Source organism: Camelus ferus, chromosome 12 (genome assembly GCF_009834535.1).
Source record: "Camelus ferus isolate YT-003-E chromosome 12, BCGSAC_Cfer_1.0, whole genome shotgun sequence".
Taxonomy (NCBI): Eukaryota; Metazoa; Chordata; class Mammalia; order Artiodactyla; family Camelidae; genus Camelus; species Camelus ferus.
Genome location: NC_045707.1, coordinates 26,425,872 through 26,447,987, shown reverse-complemented (window position 1 = coordinate 26,447,987; position 22,116 = coordinate 26,425,872). Strand labels below are relative to the sequence as shown.

Here is a 22,116-nt window from a genome sequence, read left to right as displayed (position 1 = left end):
GTAGGGCCAGGAATATTCTGTTGGTGGTTTCTGCCAAGAAGGGAACTAAATGCTCTTTACTAAATTAGACTCATTAACGATTAGCCATGGTTCCTACCCTCAAGGAATTAAAAATCTTATTAGATGCTAGCATGATTTTATTAATGCCTCGTTTAAAGAAAATTAGGCATATAGGATGCCTGGTGCAGAGTGTCCTTCCTAAATAGATTTTATATTAGGCTCATGTGAGGCGGGGGATGGGAAGAAGTGTTTCTCTGACTCATATTCCACATTATTGCACCAGACGTGTAAGGAAAACATGCCAGGATCTACCGAGATTTACTGATTTTTGCCCCCTGCTGCAGCAAATGGTTTGTCTACCACTTTAGCGATGGAAGAATCTTTTTTTTTTTAAGTTTATTTTCGAAATATGATATCTAGTCACCACTCCACTCCAGTAATTGACAGAGCAGAATTATATTATTGATAATGACCAAAAAAACCTCATTATGTGTTTTTCCTCTTCTCCCTCACTCTCTGTGGATTGCCCACTCAATTCAGCCAAGAGTAAGAAAACTAGGCAGTGCTCTGGACTGAAAAAGGATCACACACGAGACTCTATCCACAATGCCATTTTATTTCAAAGTGTGGGACTCCTGTGGTGTACTAGCAGATTGCCTACTGCGAAAATCACTTGGATATAATAGAAAGGCATAGTATTCAATGACTTCCCTATTATATTCAACGCGCTTTTCAGTGGAGGAAAATTGTGAATGCTCACTGATATTTCTGCATCTTAAAGGAGCAGAGCAGTTTTGTGAGGTTTTTTTTTTTTTTTTTTTCTGACTTCCGCCGTTACAGTCCCAAAGCAGAATTGACACAGATATTTCACATGTGGGTTTGATCCTGGTACAGACTCATGGAGCTGGCCCTTTGCTGTTTTGTTATTTTCTAGCCGCCTTTTGCTGATAATCTTTAAGCAACATATGTCGTCTAAAAAGAGCTGTGGGCAGTTAAGGCATCGGTGTGCTTGGTAAACACATATGTACTTCACGCCAAGTCCGTGTATGAAAATATAAGTATTTTTCTCAAGAACAGATTGTAGTATATAATGATGTCTGAGATTGGCATGCCTCAGCGGTGTCTTCCACAGTCTGCGCTGGGAATTACACTGGTCACCTTCTACTTTCAGTGTTAATTTCTCGACCCACCACTTTGAACCCTTTTCAAGGTGTGAAGACTGGTGAGTCTAGGCTAAAAGGACTAGGAATGCACCTCAAAGACCACAGAATAGGCTTCCTGTTTTGAGACACCTGTCTTTTTTTTTTTTTTTTAAATTGAAGTGTAGTTGATTCACAATGTTGTGTTAGTTTCAGGTGTGCAGCTAGTGATTCAGTCATACGTATACATACATATATATTTTTCAGATTCTTTTCCATTATAGGTTATTAAAAGATAGTGAACATAGTTCCCTGTGCTATACAGTAAGTCCTTGTTGTTTATCTATTTTATATACAGTATATACAGTAGTATGTTAATCCCAAACTCCTAATTTATCTCCCCACCCCTTTTCCCTTCCCCCCATAGTTTTTTTCCCTATGCCTGTGAGTCTATCTCCAGTTTGTAAATACGTTCATTTGTATCATGTTTTAGAGTCCATATATAAGTGATACCATATGACATTTGTCTTTCTCTGTGAGACACTTGTCTTAACAGTGAGTCTGAGAATATCTACATTAAAAGGAGATTTTTAGGCTAAATCCCCATATTTTTATTTTTCACTGTCATTTCTCACGAATACCTAGGGTCATTTGTTTAGAGCAGTTTGGTGGAGCCGAAATGGTTCATCACAGTTTCCTTCTATGTGTGGTTGAGATCAGATCTCTATATCTGGCTGTTCTCTTTCTCTAATTATGTGTTCACACTGTGTTCAGGGAGGACTCTGATTTTCTTGTGCCTTACAGATTTTCACACGTCTGATGCTCATTGCCCGCCGCATCTTGGTGTAGCACGTACATAACTGCTCATGTTTGCTCCTCAGCGTCTCTCTAGCCCGTGGACTCCCAGTAAACATACATTTCCCAAACTACTGTTTCCATGGTAAACAAACAGGAGGTGTGGAAGCCACCTTGAGAATAGGGTCCTCGAGGGAATCAGGTGTAATATTTAAGGGTAGCCTCTCTGGTAGGCAGAATGTTACAACATCAGTAAGAATGGATGGTTCTGCTTGGGCAGGCAGACGAATTGGGTACATGCCAGGACAAAGCCAGGTAAGCTGATCCACACCAAAATTTTAAACTGGAGTCAGGGGGAGGGGACAGCTTGGTGGTAGAGCACATGTTTAGCATGCGTGGTGTCCTGGGTTCAATCCGCACTACCTCCATTAAAAAATAAATAATTAAACTTAATTACCTCCCCCTCCCCCCAAAAAACTTTAAATTAGAAACAGGGACAACAGTATAAACCTAGGAGCAAAAAGTACCCAAAAGCAAAGCAAAACTGAAAACAGAGAAGACAGAGAAGAGTAAGAGGAGCAGAAAAATCAGAATACTGTTTTCCCTGTGGCATTTTGGAAGGTCCAGCTGCAGTCGGCTGAGTTGAACTGAAATCAAGCAGAACTGAAATCAGGCAAGGCGTCACCCATGTTTACTCAGGCTTGACCCTCAAATAGTTCAGATTTCAGAAGGATCAAGAGCCCAGTGTTTTTTATACAGCAGGGTGTATTTATATAGTCTGGCCGAGAGGGAGAACAAAATCCTTGTCATTATTAGTCCGTGGGTGTGTGGGTGAGGGTTAAAGTGAGAGGGACCTGGCTCGACGCTGACCCCATGGAGGGTAACTTGGTGACCTCACTACGGTGGGAGACCATCTCAATCGTGGTTCAGTCTTTTGTTTAAGCACAATGAAAATTTCTTTTATAATCTGCATTACTAACTTAATATTTTATGCTGAATCTTTTCCCATGCCATTTTTTCCCCCAGTAGTATTGATATGTAATTGACATGAAGCACAGAGGGAGGCTGGGAACTGAGTACCAGAGACCCAGATAGACTCGTGGAGCTCAGACTTAGAAGTCGAGACCCCAGAAGTAGGCAGACTGGTTAGACTCAAGGATGGGGAGCCCTCCACATGGTGACGGAGCAGGTAGAGGTTGTCCTGCAGTGTGGTGCACGCAGATGTGGGGCATCCCGGGCTCCCCACTCGTGCTCCCAGTCCCAGATGTCGTCAAGAGCAGAGGTGATCTGAGGTGTCAGTGCAGGGGCTCCGCCATCATAGCTGGCGCAGCAGACCCCAGGTTGATCCCAAGCCCCAAAGAGTGGAAAAAAGACCTGGGGATTGAGGGATTAGTAGGGAAGAAGGTTGGGCAGTGATCAAGGCTCTTTCTAGAAACCCTGCCTCTGTTGGCACTGACTCAGGCACTGAAATGGGCCTGATTGCCTATGTACACATGGGCCAAGGGATGGGGTCTGGGGAGGACCTGGGAGCTAGTAATGGTGAATTTGCTTGCAGCCGGCTCTACAGAAACCAAGCTGCAGCCAACATGAAAACACATGGGAAGAAAGAGAAGGCTAAGGAGTTAAATCTTACCATCTATGTCTCGATTAATAATGCCCTCTTTTCCAGCCTTTCCAGAACTTGAGGTTTATGTCTGACTCTCCTGGCTTTTTAAAGACAGGAGGATTCCTTCCACCTCCTGTCTCATGTTTGAGGCTATTTCTCTTTGTTTCGCGTCTACCAAATTTGGCATAAATAATAAGGAAGAGTCTAGGCTGGCAAACGCGTATTAGGATTACAAGAGGATAAACCAGGGGAAATGATGAGAAACCACAGGATTTAGAAAAGGAAGACAGACTCAGGAAGATGGGGATTAGAGTGGAGTAAATACATGCCCCCTTCGTTCAGCACTCGTGGTTATGCAGAGAGGAGGCGTCTGGAGAGTAATTATGTCATTTGGAATTTTGTGTGGTTCCCTTTTTGAGGGGAGAATACAGTTGATCTCCTGAAATTCAAATTTGATTGTCTTTCACTGAATGAAAATAGATGTGGGAAAAAAAAATAGATGTGATCCTTAAGGAAGTTAAAATATTAAACTCAATTAACAAATGATTTGATGTCTACTATTTTAAGCAGTATGGTGAACAAATACAAAATACCCCTGCACTCGTGGAGCTTAAATTTTGGTAGGTGAGACATAAAACAACTAAAATGTATGACAGGTTACATGATGGTAGGTCCTTCAAAGAGAAATGAAGGAAGGGTTCTATGTGTGCGTTGCAGAGGGAGTTGGTTACGGGTTTGACGAGGTGTCCAGGGCATACGTCACGGAGGAGGTGACCAGTGGGAAGACCTGAAAGCTGGGGTGCTGGAGCAGACTATTTGGAAATCCAGATGAAGAGCATTCCAGGCAGAAGGAAAGAGCATAAAACAGAGGTCTTGAGATGGGAGTTTGTGGTATGTTTGAAACGGAAGGAGGCCAGTGTGGCTGGAGGGGAAGGAAGGATCGTGAGAATAGTCAATGATGGGGACTTTGTAGGTGATTGTAAACACTTTGGTTTCACTCTGAGTGAGTCGGGGAGTTATTTGAGGGTGACCCCTGGGAGAATAAACTGGGGAGTTTTGAGCCAAAGAGTGGCTTTACCCGACCTCACCTGTGTTTCTCCAGGATCGCTTTGGCTGTTGTGAGAACAGATGATGGGGAATGCAGTCAGCAGCAGGGAGGTCTGTTGGACTTTTCAGGAATCCAAAGGAGAGGTGATGCGGGGCTTGGTCCTGAATGTGAATTACGGCAGCCATGAGACATACTCAACTTCTTGGTATGTTTTGAAAGTAGAACCAACAGGATTTGCTGAGACATCAGACGTGAGGTGTGTGAGAGAGAACAGTCAAGGATGGCTCCAGGATGTTTGACCTGGAAGCCTGTGGAAGGAGTAGTTAGAGAGGAGAAGAGTCAGAGGAAAACCAAGTTCTGTTCTGGTTGTGTAAAGTTTGAGACACCCGAGTCGAGATGGTAGATACACAGTCCAAGTTCATGAGAGGCATCTAGCTTAGAGGATATGGGAGCTGTCAGCACATAGTTGGTATTTAAAGCCATGGGACTGAAGGGGAGAGGGAAAGGGAGGGAGGGAGATAGAATAAAGAAGCCATCCTGGCCAGAGCCCTGGGGGCTCCAGGTGTTTACAGGTCTCGGAGAGATGAGGAAGCATCGGCAGAGGAGGCTGAGAAGCAGGAGCCAGGGAGGTGGAGAAAAACAAGGGGGAGTCCTGGAAGCCAAAGGAAGTAGCAAGTAGGAAGGATGAGCAAATACTGCTGATGGGGACGAGAACCTGGATTTCGCCATCGGGAAGAGACCTTGACAAGAGAGGTCTCAGCTGAGTGGTGGGATCCAAAACCTCATCAGAGGGGATTTAAAATAGAATGGGAGAGGAGGCATTGGATGCTGGAATTTACATAACAACTTTCCAAAATGGTTGCTGGTCAAGAATACAGAGAAATGAGTAATTGAATGAATTCGGAGCTTGGGATTAACATATACACACTGTTGTGTACAAAATAGGTAAACTATGAGAATAGCACAGGGAACTATATTCAATATTTTATAATAACCTATAATGGAAAAGAATCTGAAAATTCAGATTCATACACATATATGTATAATGAATCACTTTGCTGTGCACCTGAAACTAACACAACTTTGTAAATCAACTATAATTAAAGAAAGAATACAGAGGAAGGGGGTATTATCTGGAAGGGGGTTTGGTTGAAGAGAGTTTTTTTTAATTTATCCAGTTAGTTTTAAGATGGCAGGAATTACTGTTTATAAAGTGATGGAAATAATCCAACAGGGAGAGAAACTGACGGTGCAGGAGTGAGGGGGCAGAATTCCTGGAATGATGTCCTTGAGAGGGCAAGAAGGGGATGGAATCTCCTCCTTATGGAAGGACGTGTTGGGATCTACTCGTAGCTGTAGAGAGGACTCATTCTTAGACGTAGGAGGGCAGCCAGCATATTGGGACCCAGGTGGGATCGGTTCAGTCGATTTGCCAGTAGGAGCTTGTTGAAGTGTTTTCTTGATTGCTTCTCATTTATCAATGAAATGGGAAACAAGGCTGATGCTAAGACTGAGGAAGAAGAGAGGGGAAGAGGGCACGAGACGGTCATCTGAGAGTGAATGCACAGGGTAACGTCACATGATTGCCTGGCGGCCCTAAGAGCCCACTTGAGGTTAGTTGCTTTGCCCGTTCAAGCCCAGCTTGGGGTGGGGAGCAGGTGTGGAGAAGGCAGTGTTTGATTTAACTGCTCTTGGGGTTTTTCCAAGTCAGTTCAGCAAAGCAAGACAAAGGTAAGAGAGTTACAGGGTGTTTGCAAGAGTAGAGGACCACAGACACGAGGAAGGTGAGCCAAGAGGATCAGTAGATTTAGGCCCTGGTGGGGTTTGGTAATTTGGGGAGTTTAGGGTATTGGAGAGAGTGAACTGGAAAAACAGGAGGCAGCAGTGTGAGAGTCAAATGTTTATCACTGATGGAGGAGTTGTAGTGACCGGCACACACAGGGTCTGGGATAGGAGCACTGGAATTCGGGGCATAGGCAGGAAGGGGTTACAAGTACAGGGTGCGGGAAGGATGACATTTGTAAATAGGGAAACTCCCAAGAATTGCATCAGAGGAGTGTGATGGAGAAGTAACAGGTGCCAAGGCATAAATCTCCAGGGAAGAAGGGGCAGTGACTCAAAGGTCAGGAGATGGCTGAGAGCATGGAGGGACAGGAGTGCAGTCTGCAGCGAGACAGGAAAGAAGCCCAGAAGCAGGCGAGGCGGGGAGGGGATTGAGGTGTTGCGAAGGGGCTGTCCTGTGAGGATTTTTTAACCTCAGCACCGCTGACATCTGGGGCTGGATTTCTCTTTGTTGTGGAGAGCCTGTCCTGTGTATTGTGGGCTGTTTAGCAGCACTTAAAAAAAATAGATTAAAATGCCTTTGTTTTAAAAATATGGCTTAACTACACTCACGGTGTGATAAGCCAGTTCTGGAACTGATCCTGCAGCTCAGAGTAAAACTGGGCCAACTCAATCTACAGGGGTTTTCTTCAGCTCTGTGTGTGTGTGTGTGTGTGTGTGTGTGTGTGTGATTTGTAGAGCCATTTTGGATTCCTCTGTGTGACAGAGAGGTCTGACCTTGAGGAAGAGTAGTAGCCCACATCCTGATTTCATAGGATTAATGATATAGTCTGGCTTGGTGACATCATTTGGGATGCAAAGCACCCTCTCCCTGGTTGTAAAAACCAAATACCTCCAGACATTGCCACGTGTCCCCGGGGAGCAGAATCGTCCCTACTTGAGAACCACAGAGTGAGATGAATACTGAAAAGGCGTTGAGGTCCCCGCTGTCCTTTGATAGAGCTGTTCCTAGGCAGGGCTAGGGTGCTCCTCTCGTCCAGATTAGATTGGATTATGGGATGAGCAGGAAGAAAGGAAGCAGACAGTACTAACCTCTCTTTCAAGGAATTTGAAGGGCTGGAGAATGAGAGAACCAGGGGGAGACTATGAGTGCCCCGGATGATTTCCTCTGTCAAATGGGGAGACTTGCACTGGTTTAAATGTTGGTAGGAATTATCCCTGAGAGGGACAGTTGCCTCTAGAGAAAACGGTCTGTCGATGTGGAGGAGTCAGCTTTACGAAGGAGGAGCGGCATCTCCTGGGGTGCAGGTGCCGAGAGCTGAGGCTGTTGCTTTAGGGGTTTGATGGAGAGAGGCTGAGGGAGTTCCCACCTGCCAGCTTCAAGTCTCAGCGCTGAGAGTGAAGAGAACCCTGGAGGGGGTGGGGAAGTTGGCACTTGGAAGTAATCGTGGCAAGCGGGGGACCAAACTGACCCGAAGAAACCTAGGAAAAGTTCTAGGCTTTCCGGGAAGTGGTGACAGCCTGCGTGGGGCCGAGGAGCCTGGATTTGCAGTGATTCAAGCCGCCCCGCTGGGGCTTTCTCCGGCATCACTCGGGCACCGGAGAAGCAGCTAGCCGGCCTCAGGGGGCTTTGCTCGATGGGCAAGATGGAAAGAGTGGTAGCAAGAGTGTGTTACTGAAAGGATGAACTGGGAAATGCAGCCTTAAAAAGGGAAGTAAAAGAGGATCTTGCTGGTTGATTAGAAAAACTCATGGAGCCTCTGAGGTCATTGTGAAATAAGAAGACAATGCTGTGTTCAGAAAGAGAGATGGATTCTTGAGTAAGTGACTTTGGAACGGAGGGTTTTCAAGTGATGACAGGGCCCAGCGTGGGACCATGGCAGTTAATGCACAAAAGGGAGGAGATCACTGGAGATAAAGGGTCAAGTCACTGAGGGGCCAAGGTGCACGGGTCATGTCGTGGATGCAGATGTCCTTCTGGCCTGAGACAGGACCCCTAAGGGAGGGGGAGGTGTGAGCCGGGGGGAGATTTTCAGTGAAGCAGGAGCAGCAGCGGGGCAGTAGGAGGTACTAGGCTGTAGGAGTCTCCGGGGGTATCGTCTAGTTGCATGGCCCTGAGGGGAACTGTTTTCCCACAAGAGCATTGGAGAGTAAGGGTCTGGAAGTCACACACAGAACCAGGAGAGCGTCAGCCTTCCTTGTTTGCCCTGAGGTGTGGATGGTGTGAAAGAAAAGTCAGAGCCAGCTGCCCATGGGCCTGCAGATTTTTGTTTGCATGTTTTGTTCCAAAGTGGGTTCAAGGATCCATTTTAATCTGTTTTTCACCCCAGAAATCCAGGCTCTGTCTTGGTTATTTCTTAGTCTAAATGGTCCTCTGGCAACTGCATTGGTGCTGGGCTGTTGAGAGAGATGAAGGTTTATTTGATGGCCAGTGCAAGGTCTTTCTGACTAATCCCAGAAACCCAACTAAAATCCCAATGTCTGTCGCAAACCCCCTGGATCTTTAGGATCCAGAAGACTGGGAATCAAACAGACTCTTCCATTCGAGTGCTTCTGTACTTGGATACGCTCTTGTGCCTTCTATAGGCAGAGGAAACAGGGTGGCTTTGCCTTGTAGTTTTTAGTACTAAGTTTACCAAACTAGAAGAAAAGAAACTCCACTGAAAAAGGAAACCAAACAAAGGAACACTGATTTGGCAGAAGGACTCAAAAGGGAGAAATGAGATCAAAGATAACCTGGCTAGTAAGACTTGCTTAGATTGGCCCATTGCTGTGGTGGGAATTCACATGGCATTTCAGCGTTGGAAGCTTTTTGTGCGTTTAAGAGAAAAAGGTGACGGAGTGTGTACTTTGCCTGAATGTGGAGGAAGGGGACCTACTACTCATCTGTTTTCTGTGGCTGATTCAGACACTACGTTTGTGGATTTGTTAGGATGAGGGGGTAGGAGCAAAAATAGGCCCGCCAAGACGCAACGATCTCAGTCAGAAATGTCTCTGAGTCACTTCTCTGGAATGCAGAATGCATTTTCCCAGAGAAACAGTCATAAATGGTGAGTAGGCTGGCTTCCACGCCCAGCCAGGCCAGACTAGCTAAAGTCAGTTTAACGTAGAGGGCTAACAGATTATTATTCTGCACTAATAAATCTCTGGAACACTCCAATCTTATTTTTTCCTTTTATTACTAAAAAAGTGCGAATGGAGGGAGGGTATAGCTTAGTGGTAGAGTGTGTGCTTAACATACAGGAGGTCGTGGGTTCAATCCCCAGTACCTCCACTTAATTAAGTTTATTTTATTATCTCCGCCTTCACCCCCCCAAAATAATTTAAAAAATAAAATGAATAAATTTAAATTAAAAAGAAATTTTAAGTGCAAATAAAGCTGAAGTCCAGAGTGAGTGAGTTGAGGCTTGTGAACAAATGCTTAGTGTGAGGGTGGAGGAGAGAAGGGTGGATTCTGAGTTCTGTGAGACCCTGAAGAAGTAGGGATGGGTCCCCAGCCCGAGACAGACGAGGTAATGGTACAAGATGACACGGAAAAGGAGCGTACCAGCTCCGATGTTACTGCCTTGGTCCTTCCTGCTAATGAAGGTGATCTTTGGGTTGAAGTGTTCCAGCCCTGGTAAGGGGCTATCAAAGCCCACGCCGCACGAGACTGTTTTAGAGAGGAATCTAATTAAAAGAGCTTCTATGTGTCTGTTAATCCCCAAACAGACACGCATCACAATGTATAAAATAGGTAAACAAGGACCTACTGTATACCACAGGGAACTATATGCAATTTCTTACAGTAACCTATAATGGAAAAGAATACATGTATATAACTGAATGACTTTGCTGTGCACCTGAAACTAACATTGTAAATCAACTGCACTTCAATAAAAGTATTTTCAAAAAAAAAAAAGAACTGAACAGATTTACTCATGAACACCAGTTGGTAATCTTGAGGTGATACGGGGACTGGGGCGGGTGCCGGGACAGTAGCGGGAGGGACAAACGTGACACTTTTCAAAAACGGGTGGGCTTAGAGCAGAAGGTGGGCATAGATTCTGATAGATGGAGACAGTGAAGCTGGAGCGTTAATCTCCAGGAATATTACATCTGAGTTGTTTTGTTTTGTTTTAAAGCCAGGTGGATTGTGAATGTTTAAAAAAAAAAAAAAAGAAAGAAAGAAAGAAAGAAAGAAAAGGTCGTCAGGAGCCCAACATGAGTTCAATAAAAATAAGTCATGTCAAGCTGAGAGCATAGTACCCTTTTTTTGTTTTTTTTTTTTTTGTAAATGGGCGTTATTAGGCTTGTAGAACAGGAGAAAGCCGCAGCATTTTTGTGTGTTTTGAGTCTAGCAAGGAGCGTGGAAAAAAAAATCGCATTTAAATATAGAATGAAGAAATGTGGGTCTAGTGAGAGTGTGCTTAATCTGGGCAATTGATCTTACCAGGACTGTGGAATGGTAGCTGGGAATCAATTTCTAGAGGAGACAGAAATCAATGGGAATTAAAGCAAGCTCCTGCTCCCAATTCATAAACAGCACCTGCCTCAGGAAAGGTCATCAGAGCCGAGGCTAATGACTGACCCCTTGAAGAAGCCGGGCATTTTGTTAATTAAACTCCGTGTGAATTGAACATGTTGTAACAGTGTCAGAAAGTTCATGCAAATCCAGGTCACATCCGACCCTATGTGTCTACAACAAAGAAAGTACTAGCCGTCTCCCGTCAAGTATTGGTAAAGCCCCTTCCCAGTCTGGGTGCTCCGTTTTTAATTTTATTGTTGTTTTAGGGTGGGGAGAGGTAGTTAGATTTGTTTATTTCATTTTTTATTTTTAGAGGAGGTACTGGGGATTGAACCCAGGACCTCATGCCTGCTAAGCATGCGCTCTGCCACTTGAGCTGTCCCCTCCCCGACATGAGTGCTCCATCTTAAAGAGAAGCACGTTCAGAGGAGAAAGATGTGCAAGGCGGTGAATCTTGACACAGACACGAACGTGACAACAAGTTTAAATGTTTGACCACCTAACAGTGGTCATTTTTGGATGAAGTTGCAAAATACACTGTTAAGATCCGTGAAGAGAAGATGTATATAGGCAGACAAGACTTCATTTCAGTAGAAAGACGTTCTCCTAATTAAAATACCTTAGTTCCTCAGAGTGGTTCAAATACAGACAGACTGGATAACCGTCTAGGCAGGAGATGATGAATGTTTGAACACGCCAGTGGGACAGGAAAGGCAGGACATGCATGTTTCATGTGTCGCAGGACTTGGGAGCTGATGGAAAATGGGGAAAGGAGGATGTTCCTGGGAACATACCACCTCAGTGAGGCATGTGGGGCTCATTGATGAATCTGCGTTGCTTTCATTTCATTTTTTTATCCTATTATCTGCAGCAGCCAAATTATGTAGTTGATTAAAATCCTTTCCGCCATATAACATTATTCATCCTACCTGGTTTTATTCCCCTGTTTTCAGAAACCCTTGACTGTAAAATGCTTTGTGAATTCCTGCCCCGACGATGTATCCCATTTGAAATTCAGCGAGCTATCTGTTATCCGGGGAATGTCAAAATTAATTTGACAAAAACACGCATGAAGAAAGCAGGGAGCCCTGGGCATTCTGAACAGAGATGTGATAGCAGTATTTACCGTGGAACTCATTTGATTATAAGTCACCTAGAAGCATATCACAGTAATGGCCAAAAAGGCTCACAGAAGGAAAAGAATGGAGTTAAAGCTGAGAGTCTGCTGGTAAATAACCTGACCGTGCCATGACCTAAAACATGGCATTAATGTAAAAAGTTGCCATGAAAATTTAAAGAGAAACACAGAACTTGGTAGAAATGTATACACAATATGAATTCACAGAATTCCTAGAAAATTGGAAAGGGGAGCCTAGTAGGATTTCAACTATAGCTGTCCCTCCCATATTTAAAAAAAAAAATTTTTTTTTAATGGAGGTACTGGGGATTGAACCGAGGACCTCACACATGCTAAGCATGTGCTCTACCCACCCACCCAAGTCCCTCCCATATTTTGAACTCTTAATTTGGGAGGCTTAAAGGGCTTTGGAAAGATGATTTGAAATTCTTTTATTCCTGAAGTCCCAATAGTTAACTTCAGTTTTCCTTATTTCAACAATTATAAAAAAAGGTGTAGTTTTGGGAGTGGAAGGGATAAATTTGGGAGTTTGAGATTTGCAGATGTTAACCACTATATATAAAAATAGGTGTAAAACAAAAAAACCAACACAACAAATTTCTTCTGTATAGCACAGGGAACTATGTTCAATATCTTATAATAACCTTTAATGAAACAGAATATGGAAACGAATACATGTATGTATATGCATGACTGGGACATTGTGCTGTACACCAGAAATTGACACATTGTAGCTGACTATACTTCAATTAAAAAAAAAAAAAGGATTTTACTGTAAATCTGACATGTATTCCTTAAGTCTGTCTCTGGTTTTAAAAAAAAAAAACACTATAAATATGCTTTTACCCTGAAAACCCTAATGGCTCCTTCAAAAGGAAAATGCATTTACGGTACCTTCTCCCAAGTCACTTTTTGAAATGTAGATTAATGTGACCTGACAGACTGTAATAACAACCAAAGAGCATTTTCATTAATGATAATGGGCAAACCAATAATATGGATCTTGATGATGTTAGTATGAATTAGAATATATCAAGTCAGGACTGCGCTTGTAGCTGGGGTAAAATGCCTGCTAAGCCCGAACCCCTTAGGATAAAAACACCGATTGAAAATTTTGCTGGATCGTTTAGCGATGCCAGTGGCATCACCACCATTTCGTGTACTTCCTTTAGCCTTAAGTGTTTCTAAAAAGTAAATATACTGTCTTCTGAAAGAGGAAGGAAGAAAGGTGAAGAAGAAAGAGGTAAGTGAGGTGAGTCACTTCTGTGACTTTGAAAAGTGTTTTTACTTTAAAAAAAAAAATTCTTGTTTTGTAAGGGAAAGTCCTTCTAAAAGTAGCCCCCAGGAAGCGGCGCGTGGAAGGAATTCCAGGGAATCGAGAGCCTTCTCCTCCCACGCGGCTCTGCTCTCAGTCCTTTTGTGGGCAAGTCGATTTTCCTTTTAGGACTTGTCTCCTCATGTATAAAAGGCGGAAAAATCAGCAGCAGATTTCCTCACAGGAGTGTTGTTCAGTGACTGAACAGTGATTGAAAAGCATTTTAGCTGTCTTAAAAGCGAGCTCATAAAAGAAGAATACAGTGAGAAGTCTTAGCTGAGATTTATGGATTGGCTTATAGTTGGCACAGCATGGCAGATGCGGGGCCAGCCAGCCCTGAACCGGCCACAACCCTGCATGGCTCAGCCCAGCCAAACCCCTCCTCCTTCCCTTTCAGATGAAGTCAGACTGTGTTGGCATCAGGAATTGGTTCCACTCTCCTTAGAGGAGCCCACAGGTGCCTTCGTAACTTACGCCCCTGAGAAAGGACTGAGTAGAGGAGGTACCGCGGTGCCTACCAGATTATCCATGGGGTGAGAATTAATCAGACCCAGCAGCGTCACAAAATACCAGCAGGGCAGTCTATTAATAAATAAATATACAGGGCACTTGCTAACACTCGCTAATAGAATTTTCATTTGAACTAGAAATAAGCTATTTAAATTCTGCGCTATTTTGAATAAACCGCTATCAGCTTCACTAAATTTTGCAGTAAGATTTTTTACTGATTCCATCATGTAATATTTACTAATCGATGTGCTTCAAGGAATACCAAGCAGGGTATCTCAGTGTTGACCCTCAAGGCCAGGAGTGGGTATGTTGTCACTTCTGTCCCCTGCACATTGTCGTATTGTATCTGACACATGTTAGTCATGCAGCGGACGCTGGTTGGTTGGCTGGTTGAAGGGATGTAAGACAGGGTGTCGTGAGCATAGAGTTCAGTAGTGCTTACAGCAAAGGTGCCAGACAGTCCAGTCTGGGCAGGAGTTCTCCGCCCCAGCTGCGCGTCAGAGTTACTGGAGAAACTCTCGAAACGTGAAAGCTCAGGCTCCGCCTTCATGTGCTGACCTTGCTCTTGCCTGTGTTTACATGAAGAAGCTGAATGTGTTTACATAAAGTTCACAAAGGAGACTCAAATGTGCGGCCAGATCTAAGAATCACTGTCTTTGGAAAATCAGGTTTGTATTTTTAGTTTTTTTACTTTAATTTTTTTAATTGAAACACAGTTTATTTGTTGTGTCAATTTCTGGTGTACAGCATCATGTTTCAGTCATACATATACATGCGTATATTCCTTTTCATATTTTTTCACTATAGGTTACTACAAGATACTGAATATAGTTCCCTGTGCTATACAGTGAGATCTTGTTGTTTATCTATTTTATGTATATATATATATATAGTGGTTAGGATCTGCAAATCTTGAACTCCCACTTTATCCCTCCACCCTCTTCTCCCCCTCGTAACCTTAGGTTTGTTTTCTATGTCTGTGAGACTGTTTCTGTTTTATAAATAAGCTCATTTGTGTCATTTTTTTTAGATTCCACATATAAGTGATATCATATGGTATTTTTCTTTCTCTTTCTGGCTTATATAACTTACTATGATATCTCCAAGTCCATCCACATTGCTGCAAATGGCATTATTTTACTCTCTTTTATGGCTGAGTAGTATTCCATTGTGTATATACACCACATCTTTATCCAGTCAGTTGTCAATGGACATTTAAGTTGCTTCTGTAGCTTGGCTGTTGTATATAGTGCTGCTGAGAACACTGGGGTGCATGTGTCTTTTTGAATTAGAGTTCCCTCCGGATATATGCTCAGAAGTGGGATTGCTGGATCATAGGGTAACTCTATTTTTAGCTTTTTAAGGAATCTCCATACTATTTTTCATAATGGCTGTACCAAACCATGTTTGTATTTTTGAAGGATGTGGTGCATAGCTCAACCTTGAAGGGTATATTTCAGTAAGTACTGAAATCAAGTTTTCAGTACCAATCAAGTTTTTATCAGAAAACAGAGCCAGTAGGATACACACACACACAGACGTGTGTGTGTGTGTACACGTATGTACACGTGTGTATCTATATTCACATACACATAAAGACAAAAATTTATTTAAGAGATTTATCTCAAAGAATCTGCTTCCACAATTGTGGGGTCTAATCTGTAGGGCACAGTGGCAGGAAGGGTAGACTGGAAACTCTTGGGGAGAGGTTGACACTGTGGTTTAGCGGTAGAATTTCTTTTTCTCAGCAAAGCCTAGGTTTTTCTCTTAAGGCTTGTGAACTGATTGGATGAATCCCACTCAGACCATTGAGGATAATTTCCTGTACTTAAAGTCATCTGATTGTGGATGTTAACCAGATCTACAAAATACTCCCACAGCCACACTTAGATTCATGCTTGATTGCATCACTGGGTACCAGAGCCCAGGCGGGCTGATGCATGAACCTAACGATCACAGTGGAGGGTATCCTGATAGCATGCCGTAAACCAGGAAATGAAAGTGCAAGTGTGTGAGGTGTGCCCAGTTTGCATCAAGCAGAGAGTTGATCTAGGGGAGTGGGAAGAGATGAAGTTAAAAAATAGTTCAGGGTCAAATGCAGCGGCATTAGACTAAGAGTTTGGACTTTTGAGCTGAAACAGCAATGCTATAGTAGCATCGCTGTCCAACAGAACAGCCTCTGATTGTTTCCATCTGTTCTGTCTCTGTGCTCTCCAGCATGAGAGCCACTTAAGCTACCTGTGGTTGTGGAGACACTTGAAATGTGGCTAGTGAGACGGGGGACTGAATTTTTAATTTTGTTTAATTCTAATTCATGTAAATTAAATAGCCATGTGTGGCTAATAGCTACCATATTGGACAGTGCAGCTATAGAGAGAGCAGTCCGGCAGGAGTATCCAGGAGGCACGGGACGAGGAAACAGGAAGCCAGCAGTCCAGTTAGTAGACGACTCTGGTCGTCCCAGGGCAGGGTGGGCAGAAGCCGGGGAAGTGTTTTCTGTGCTGTGTAGTGGAATTGCCCCTCTGTTGCTTTAGCTGTCATCTTACGAAGTGTCACAGGATAAAGGGTTAATTAATTTCAGTTGATTTATTTAATAATATCTATCCACTGAATATTTCTGTAACCCTGTTAAGCAGGCACAATTGAGAAATTTCACTGAAATATCCCTTGGAGCATATATTCTAGTGAGAGAGACAGACATTAATCAAATAATTACACAAATAATTAGGCAATTAAGATGGTGAGGCATGACTTTTAAAGACGGGTATAAGGTGCTCTGAGAGAGTATGAGGAGACCTAAAGCTAACCAGGGAGGTGAGGAAAGGACTCCATAAAGAGGAGTGAGGCAAGGAAGGGGAAGGAAGGAGATTCTAGGAAGTGGGAACTGCAGGCGCAAAGACAGGAGGAGAACATTTTACTTTGATGGAATACGATGTAACCATTAATAACATTAATGGAATGTGGAAACTGACAATGGCCTTGGGATAGAATGTGGTTGTAAGTTTTCCAGGCCATCTGGCACAGCCTTTGGAAACTGACAAGACTGAAACTTTGTAGAACTTGAACAAGGTGGTTCTATTAAACACCTTGGCTTGAACATGTTATCTCAAGTCAATTTAGCAAGTGTCTATGGCTTACTTTCCTAGCTGTTATAGGTTAAAAGCAAAAAAAGTTTTTCCCTTTTATTATTACAATCCAACTAAAATGATAGTATGTATACATAAAAATAGTTAGATGGCATTACACTATATATATTGCATCATACCCTTACAATTTATATAATGCAAGATGAGAGGCAAAATGAATGCTATGGAACAGCAGTTCTAAACTTTTATATTCTTACATTTTATACTCAATAAGGTATTGACTCCAAAGAGCAATTTTTTGTGTATTAGATGTTGATAGTCTTAGACCATGAAACTGAAAAAATTAAATGTTTATTAATTTATTTAAACATAACCAATAATAAACTCAATGCTCATTAAAAATAAATATTTTTATTAAAAAATGACTTTTCTAAAACAAAAAAATTAGTAAGAAGGGTGACATTATTTTATATATTTTACAGATCTTTTTAAGAGAAGACAGCTGGATTCTTACATTGCTTTTTTGGACTTCAGTTAAAGTTGCAGTATGTTGTTTTGGTTGACGTATATGAAATAGATGCAGCCTTACACAGATAGGTAGTTAGACAAGAGGGGAGTATTTTAAGACTTTACAGGGAATTGTCGATATTCTTCTCTGATACCACATTAAAATTCAACAAGTAGTAGTGTGTTAAAGATTGGTTGTGATGTGAAATATAAAACCATTTCAGTGAATTTTTGTGTATTAAAAACCTGTCTTGTATCTTTTCCTGTGCCTGTTGGCCATCTGCATTTCCTGTTTGGAAACACATCTATTCAGTTCTTCTGTCCATTTTTTAATTGGGTTGTTTGTCTTTTGTTGTGTGAGCTGTTTATACATGTTGGATATTAACCCCTTATCCATCATATCAATTGCAAATATCTTCTCCAGTTCATTAAGCTGTCTTTTCTTTTTGTCAGTGGTTTCCTTTGCTGTGCAAAAGCTTTTAAGTTTAATTAGGTCTCTCTCATTTATTTATTTTTGCTTTTGTTTCCTTTGGTTGTTAGGGGGTGGATCCAAAAAATTATTGCTGTGATTTATGTCAAAAAGTATTCTCCCTGTGTTTTCCTCTACGAGTTTTAATCTATTTTTTTAATTTTATTTAGGTGTTTAATCTATTTTTGATTTTACATTTGTCTTACAAGTAGGTGTTTAGTCTATTTTTGGGTTTATTTTTGTATATGGTGTTAGAGAATGTTCTAATTTCATTCTTTTGCAAGTAGCTGTCCAGGCACATGAAACGATGTTCACCATCGCTAATCAGGGTGATGCAAATCAAAACCACAATGCGATATCATCTCACACCTGTCAGAATGGCTATCATCAAAAAGAACACAAATAACAAATGTTGGCAAGGATGTGGAGAAAAGGGAACCCTCCTACTCTGTTGGTGGGAATGTGAATTGGTGCAGCCACTGTGAAAAACTAAAAATAGAACTACCATATAACCTGGTAATTCCACTCCTGGGTATACATCCAAAAGAAACAAAAACACTAATTCAAAAAGATACATGCACCCCAGTGTTCACAGCAGCATTATTTACGGTTGCCAAGATATGGAAGCAACCTAAGTGTCAATCAACAGGTGAATGGATAAAGATTGTGATTGATACACGCACGCACGCACGCACGCACACAATGGAATGATACTCAGTCATAAGAAAGAATGAAATTTTGTCATTTGCAGCAACATGGGTGGACTTGGACGGCATTATGCTAAGTGAAAGAAGTCAGACAGAGAAAGATAAATACTGTATGAGATCACTTAAATGTAGAATCTAAAAAATACAACAAACTAGTGACTAAAACAAAAAAGAGGCCGACTCACAGATATAGATAACAAGCTAGTTAGTCATTACCAGTGGGGAGAGGGAACAGGGAGGGGCAACATAGGAATAGGGAGAAAAAAAATATCTCACATTTTGACTGAATCTTTACTCAAGCATGACTCTTAGCATCATGCATGGGGCAGTTGGAAAATATTGGTTCACTGGGTTAAGTAGCTCTTACAAATGTTGACCCATTTCATTATACAATATGAAAAAAAAAATACCATTTGTTAACACACCTCCAGCCTCATCAGAAAAGCCGCTGAATATTGGGAAGCTGTCAAGTTCCCAGTGGCACATGCATGTCATCTTAAATTCTAATATGTTCTTGCTTGAAAGCTCGAGTTTTTGTCATTAGCAATAAATATTGTCCGCTGTTTTCCTTGAAACGACAGTTTCACTTTGTTCATTTTCGGAAAAAATAGCTGCCAAATACCCAAGCCTGTGTAACTGAATTTTGTGCCTGTCATCTGTCAAGGAAAAGTGGTGTCTACAGAAAGACTTGGCAACTCAAAAATCGCACAGCGCTGTTTTTTAAGACCTCCATCCTACTGTGATGTGCACTGGAAGTGCTTTATTCCATTTCTTCACACAGAATGTTAAACATTGTGTCCTCAAGGGTCAGGATTTAATAAAGTTAGTAATGGTTATGGCTCCATCAAGAACCATCTTAAGTGAAGTGACTTTTTTTTTTTCTTCTTTTTTTGCTATGAGTGTGTGGTGGTGTAGAATACAACGATGACCCATTGGTGCCATTGCTGAGTTGTGCTGGGACACCGGCAGTGTTACCCACCATTGCTTTGGTGCCATCATTGCAGGTACTTACACAGTGAGAGAAGTGAATAACATCTTAGTGTTATTATAAAGATGCTTGTGACCTCGTGGACCCCCTGGAAAGGGTCTCAGGAATCAGAAGTCCACAGAACACACGTCCGTTAGCATGGACAGGAGTCTGATGCGGGAAAAAGAAACCTAAAGCCAAGTTGTTAGGAAGGCTGTGTGAATTAGACCTTGGAGGAGAATTAAGTTTGGATAGATGGGAAGGAGAAGGGAAAGGGATTTCAGAAAGGGAAGTCACGGGAGCAAAGTAGACGCAGGAAGCAACAGGATACAGTCAAACCACCGCTGAGAAAGCACGGTTGGGTGGGAGGGTTAGATAGTAAAATGCAGGATAGAATCAGATCATGAGGGATCTGAATACCCATCTGAAAAGTGTGCACTTTCTCCAGAGGACACTGGGAGTAACTGAAGGCTTTTGAATCCTGTGGCTTGAGCATGTTGGTTTAGGAACATCCATACAGTTGCAGTGCAGAAATTCGGTTGGCAAACGGAACAAAGGGCTGGAAGGAGATGGGCTGGGATATTAATTGTCGTCTAGTCGGTTAGGGTGAAGAGCCCAGACGAGAGGGATGGCGACAGACGAAACAGAGGGAGCTGCAGACAAATTGCTTCAAAAGAAGAAGCCGTACAGGAACTCAAGACAAAAAAAAGTCAAAGGTTACCAGTAAATTACATTTTATAACCTCAGTTCCTTGCCAGGGACCTTGCCTCTTAGGGAAATGGACAAAAACTGGGAGTTTCTGTGTAAGATCTCACATGAAACGTTGTTCCTTCGCCGAAAGTCAGAGTGCTTCCTTTTTTCTGATAACAAGGACTGTATCGTTGAACACATTTTCTTTTTGCCCTGTTGCCAAGGAGGCCTTGTGCCAATGTCATGTTAAAGTCACAACAATTGTCCCAATGGTTAGTGCATTTCTTCCTCCTACGTTGTCTGGCCCTAATGCTCTACCTCTATTCTATTTATTTAGATTGAGGTATAGGAGATGTACAATATTATGTGTTATGAGTGTACAACATAGTGATCCACAATTTTTAAAGGTAATACTCCATTTATAGTTACTGTAAAATATTAGTTATGTTCCCTGTGCTGTATAATATATCCCTGTAGCTTATTTATTTTATACATAAAGTTTGTGCCTCTTAATCTCCTACCTGTCTTGCCCCTTCCCACTGCCCTCTCTGCACTGGTAACCCCTATTTTGTTTTCTATATCTGGGTCTGTTTCTTTTTCGTTATTTTCACTAGTTTGTTTTATTTTTAGATCCCACACATAAGTGATACCATACAATAGTTGTCTTTGTAACTTATTTTACTTAGCGTAATACTCTCAAAGTCCATCCATGTTGTTGTTGCAAATGGCAACATTTCATTCTTTTTTTAAATCTCGATCTCTATTTATAATTCATTAATCTTACTATTTTCATTCTGTTTGATGCCAGATGTCATAAGACCTGTTTTGAAAGTGATGGGGGAAGAGGAGTAATACATTAACTTTTACTATATTTTATTCATTTCTGGGGTGGGGCGTTTTGCTTCAATCAGTTTACTCAGAACCTGAAGAAAGCGAGAAAGCCTGTGACATCCAAATCCAAAGCACCAAGGCTTAATTTCAGAGAAACTCAATGGATTCAGTTAATCTGGTTGCCCAATTCAAAGCAGGTATAAGCAGTCAGTAAGAGGGAAGTGGAATACCTATTAAAGACAGGTAAATTGATAGCAAAAGAAGTGACTCCTCATAGTCTGGGGAATGGCAGAGAGAAAAAGCAAGACGCAGGTGGGCGTTTCCTAATGATTAATAAAGTGTATGAATGCACTTAACGCAGCGAGTTATCGATAAAGAACTGGTTCCCATTCCGAGAGCACCAAAAGCTGACAATTACCGCGCTTCTGCTGTGTTCCAGGCTCTGTGCTGTTGTTCTACAGGCATCGTCTCACTCACTCCTCACCATGACCCTGCATTTCTTTCTACGATTTCCCCCTTTTTACAGAGGAATAAATTTTGCAAGAGATAAGCTATACACAAAGGCACACAGCTGGTTGTATGCGGCAGAGTTGTGATTTGAACCCAGCTCTGATCCAGCTCTGCCAGACAGCAAAGCCCATGTTCTTTATTCTTTTGGGGGGCTCCCTTCATTTTTACCTCCTAAATAATAATAGTAGTAGTAATAATAATAGTTATGTTCAACATCCTCTCTTTAAGAAATCAAAAAAATACTGTGCACTATATTTGAGAAAACTTTGAGCACCGAAATGTTGTTGTAACCATTTTTAAATTGGTATAAAGTTCATCAGAAACCTCATTTCCTCAGAGCGCTTTCTTTCTTGAGAATTCCCAGTAACTGATGGGAGGGAGGATCTTGTAAGGTGTTCTTTATCATCTATAGTCAGTTTGAAACATTTCTGTGCCATTGTTTTAAAGGGGTCATTTGGGTTTTTAAATTTTGTTTTGGAAACACCTGTGCATCCTCGTTCTGTTACCAC

The 22,116-nt window shown here is 42.0% G+C and overlaps 1 protein-coding gene across 3 annotated transcripts in view; it reads left to right on the top strand.

Annotated features, from left to right (window-relative positions):
- Window positions 1-22,116, top strand: part of ANO6 (anoctamin 6) — a 187,059-nt gene that overhangs the window by 76,777 nt on the left and 88,166 nt on the right. The gene's annotated exons all lie outside the window — the stretch shown is intronic.